Here is a 5504-nt window from a genome sequence, read left to right on the forward strand (position 1 = left end):
AATTGGGGTTAATTTTTTTTAATTTACGTTTTTCATATATGGTAGTAAACAGACGTAATTTAAAGTTGATAAAGCAAGAAGTTGATGCATAAGCATGTTAAGCTATTTGCAGTTACTAAGATAAATTCCCAAAGAACTAAAAAAGGCTAAAGAGGTGGTCCCTGGAGAATGCCCGTGAAGGTGTGACTGGCTAGGCCTAGAGATGGTTGCTTTTCATTATAATCTTTTCTGTAGTAACTATTTGCCATGTGTATGTAGTCCTTTGATATAAAAGAGTGAAGTTTTAAAAGTATCAATTATTGGGGAAACGATCAACTGTAGAGCTCTTGCTCTGAGTGATTTCAGCTCCTACTTTGAAGGGAGGGAAAAAGAAAGGAAAGAAGTATAAGTGAGCATGAAGATGCATTATGGGATCCTCCAGGAATTGGGACACCAGAAAAGAAAATTGGGGAAGATAAGAAAAAAAGGATTGCTGTCAGGTTGAAAATAAACAGAAAATAAGAATTTTATTTACCCAGATTGTTTCCTTCAGAATTCTATCTGGTTTGAAATAGGTCATGGTTTGAGAACTTCGACAGGTGACACACCCAGAAATTCTTGTGGAGTATGTTGGCTTCCCAATTTCTCATCTTTCTAGGTCAATTCATGGTTTGCTCTGTTTCTAGATAAATCTCACTGTGAATCTGATCTTATCACTCCCTGCTCGAAATCTCCAATGACTCCTATTCAATTAAGTATTAAATCCTCACCTTGGTATTCTGAATAATATGGCTCCAATACACAGATTGACAATGATTATGGTACTGCTAAGTACTAAGGTGGAAATGTGAACCAAGGCAGTGCTATTGTTGAGGTCTGTGCTCTTTTATTCTACACTGTAACAACTCAGGTGAAACTCACATGTGCACATAGAGACACATATAAGAACGGTCACTTCAGCATCGCCTGTAAGAGTAAAAACCCAGAAGCAACCTAGATGTCCATTAAGAGGAGAACGGACTAGCAAAGTGGGTAAGATCATAGAATACCCAGAATCAGGAATAGTTAAAACACATGAACCAGATCTGCATGTTTCAACATGAATAAATCACCAAAGCAAGATGTTGATTGAGAATAGCAACCTGTAGAAAGTTCCATACGATATGATTCTGTTTATGTAATATCTAATAGCATGCATTTGTTATTTAAAAAAAGAACAAAATAATATAAGGAAAAATACAGATTAAAATCTGGATGATGGTTATGTCTATGGAGAGAAAAGAATTGAGAAGTGTGCAAACAAGGTATCAACTCTTATTACACTGTACTTCTTTAAAAGAAAAGACCCAGAAAACAATGGAGCAAACAATGAACAAGGGTAAATGGTAATGATAGTATTCTCTGTCTTCTCTGTATGTTTAAAATATGACATAAAACAAATACCCAGATAGAAAAAATATTCTAACTTTGCATCTCAGGGTGAAGAGATTATGCATGACTTTGTTCTTCTTTTTGCTTATTTTTCTTAATTTTCAAGAATAAACATTTTTTATTTCTGGTATTTAGTCAAACATATCAAGAGCTTAGATGCCCTTCCATCTTCACAACAAGAAAAATGCTTGTAAGCAAACTAAAACTCTACAACTCTTCCTAGATCCATTAGAGGATTGAGGTTACAGGGGCAACCGTTGCCCTGGAAACCAGAAACACACAGGATACAGAGAATCACAATTTACCCTAAACAGAAGCTGCTCCAGGAGCTTGGTAGGTTGCAAGTGTTCCTACTGAAAGACTATCTAATGGCTAGAGACTGACTGTGGGCTAGCTTGAGAGATAAAGTGCCTGCGGTGCAATCGAATAGGGACCTCCATGATTTTTTGAGTATTACCTCGAGGAGCCTGATAGGTTCTCAGGGTGAAGACTAGAGAAGAATCCCCTTTTGTTACAGGTGGTGGTCAGGGTGTGGGAATAATTACTTTAAATTGAACCCAGAGCATTCTATTCTCATTAATAACAGCCTGCCCTCAAGGGAAACTATTTTACCAGAGCCTAACCCACTTAGACTTTACCACAGCCTACCTGGTCTAGGGGAAGGGAGATACCCAATTTCAGGTCCCTCTAGGCTTCCTGTCTCACCTAATGAGAGAGAGAAGGCTGAGAAGCACTTTTGAAGGTCATAGGCTCACGGACGACTGAACCCTAATCATAACATTATAGAATGTCTAGCATTTTAACACCACATCAATTTGGCCCCTGTATAATAACAGGGGCTTACAGCTCAAAGAACTACAAGCCTTGCACCCACTTGAAGAAGGAATCTCTAGGAAAGTCCAAAGATAATGGTGGTGGGGGGGAACAAAACCCAGAACACTAGATGATATTTTAGTCCCTGACTGCACAGCTATAGCAAACAGTAAATGGCCTAACTCCTAGCCAGATACACATGAAAGCTCACACTAAAGGCATATTTATCTCAGTTTCTTTTACTCAACACATCATGTCTACCTTTCACTAAAAAATTACGAGCCTGCTAAAAAGCAAAATCAAGATCTGCATAGCACAGCAAGCCTCAGAAACAGATTCATGGTAAGAATTTTCCAAAATTAAGGACAGACACCGAACCACAGATCCAGAAAGCTCAAAGAACATGAAGCAGAAAAAAATACCAAAAATCTACACCTACACACATGTGTTGGTTTCTTAGGACTGCCATAACGAAGTACCACAAACGGGGTGGCTCGAAACAGTTATTTTCTCACAGTTCTGGGGACTAGAAGTTTGAAATGAAGGTGTCAGCAAGGCCATGCTCTCTCTGAAATCCGTAGGAGAACCATTCCTTGCCTCTTCCTGGCTTCTGGTGGTTTGTTGGCCATCTTTGACATTCCTTGGCCTGCAGCTATGCAACTCCAATACTTGCCTTCATAATCACATGGCCTTCTACTTGTGTGTCTCTGTGTCTTCACAGTTGTCTTCTTATAAGGACACCAGTCATGGTGGGGTGGTGCCTCAGCCTACTCCAGTATGACCTCATCATAACTAATTACATCTGCTATGACCCTATTTCCAAATAAGGTCACATTCTGAGGTTCTGGGAGTTAGGATTTCAACATATCTTTTTCTGGGGCAGGGGGATAAAATTCAACTCTTAATTGTATATTATAGTTGAACTGCAAAAATCAAAGACAAGGAGAAAACTTTGACCAGTCAGAGGGGAGATGAAAGGACCACCTTACATACATAGGAACAAGAATTAGAATTATACCAGGCTTTTATTCAGAAACCATGCAAGCAAGAAGAGAGTGGAGTGAAATATTTACAGTTTTGAAAGAAAGAAACAAACAAACCAATCTCAAGTTTGGTACTCTGCAAAATTATCCTTCAGAAGTGAAGAAGTGAAGACTTTCTCAGACAAATAAAAACTGAGGGAATTTGTCACCAGGAAACCTTCCTTGCACGAAATGTTAAAAGAAATTATTCATAGAGAAGGAAAATCATATAGGTCAGAAACAGATCTATATACAGAAAGGAATATATGAAGGCAAAATAAAATCTTCTATTTTTCTTAGTCTAATTTATATAACAGTTAACAGTGTGTTCAAAATAATAATAGCAACAATGTATTTGGTGACTATAGCTTATGCATAATTGAATGAACAACAGCAGTGTAATAAGGGACAGGATATAGACATTGAGTAGACTCTGTTATAAGGTATCCCCACTATCCATGAAGTGATATAGTGTTATTTGAAAGTGATTAGTTGTAAATGTATACTGTAAACTCTAGGGCAACCATAAAAAAATTATAAAGATGTACAGTAACATGCTAAGAGAAGAGAGAAATGGAATCATATAAAATACTCAACTAAAACCCAAGAATGCAGGGGGAAAAAGGAGGAACACACACACACACACACACACACACACACACACACACACAGAAACAAAAAAACAAGGACAATAACAAACAGATAAAATATGGTAGATATTATACTAACTATATCAAAAATCACTTTAAATGTCAGTGATCTAAATATACCAGTTAAAACACAGAGACTGTCAGAATGGATTAGAAAAGCAAGGCCCAACTAGATGCTGTCTCCAAGAAACCCACTACAAATATAAAGACACAGATAGATTAAAAGCAAAGGGATGGAGAAAGATGTACAATGCCAACACTAATCAAAAGAAATCTGGAGTAGCTACATTAATTCCAAACAAAGCAGACTTCAGAGCAAGAATATTTATCAGAGATAAACAGGGGCATTATGTAACTGTAAAGGGGTCAATTCTTCATACTTATGTACCTAACAACAGAGCATCAAAATACTTGAGGCGAAAACTGATCAGACTGCAAGGAACAATTAACAAATTCATAATTATAGTTACAAACTTCGACACTCCTCTATCAGTAACCGACAGATCCAGCAGATTGAAAATTAGTAAGGATATAATTGAACTGAACAGCACCTTCAATCAACTGAATTTTATTGACATTTATAGAACACTTGACCGAACAACAGCAGAATACCTGTCCTCAAGCTCACTTGGAAACTTCACCAAGATATATCACCCTCTTGGCCATAAAAGAAGCTTAACAAATTTTAAAAGATAGAAATCTTTTCAATCTGCTGCTTTTGAACTAGATCCTGGGGTGAGCGAGTCTGTGTATGAGCCCTTTGTCAGTGGAGTATCGGTTTTCTATAGCCTTTTGGGTTTCCTGCTCATAGGCCCCATTGGTTTTCAAAGCCAGATATCTTGGGGGCTCTTTTCTTTGGGGCAGGCCCCAATGATTGAGGTGCCTAATGTGGGGCTCAAACTCCTCATTCCTGAGGGACATGCTCCATATTTGTAAGATCCCTCCCACTCGTGGGTCATCACGCCAGGGTTGGGGTTTGTGGCAAGACTGTGTCTCTGTCCCTCCTTCCTGTCTCAATGTGTCCTTTTCATCCTTCATTGTGGAGGAGCTGTTCAGCTAATTTTCAGGTCTTCTTCAGAGAGAGTTGTTGTATATATAGCTGTAGATCTGGTGTGCCCGTGTGAGGAAGTGAGTTCAGCATCTCCCTGTGCCACCATCTTGAACTACCACTCCAGCCTCATTTATCTAATCGTGGATGTCATTATTGCCAAAGTTAGCTTTTCTAGTAACATAGACCTAAAATTGTTTAAGATAACTTAAAACTGGAACAAAATAGTAATATTATTTGCCACAAGATGGTAGAACTGGAAAGGACTGTAGAGTTCTCTCATGCCAATCCCTCAATTTATACATATATACATTCATTCAACAAAACTGTAACGCCTCCCGTGTATCGAGCACTGCTGTAGATGCTCAAGATAAAGTCAGGAACACAATAAAGCAAAACTGCTGCTCTCATGGGGTTTATATTAAAAATAAGGGAGTGAACATATACTAAACGAAGAAATAAAATAAATAGCATGGCAGATGGTGACAAGTAATCTAGAGAGCCAGGGAAGAAAAGGTTTCTAAGTAGGTGTTCTGGGAAGTCCTCATGGAAAAGTCTTTA

This window comes from Ursus maritimus (genome assembly GCF_017311325.1).
Source record: "Ursus maritimus isolate PB19 chromosome X unlocalized genomic scaffold, ASM1731132v1 scaffold_X1, whole genome shotgun sequence".
In the NCBI taxonomy this organism is placed as follows: Eukaryota; Metazoa; Chordata; class Mammalia; order Carnivora; family Ursidae; genus Ursus; species Ursus maritimus.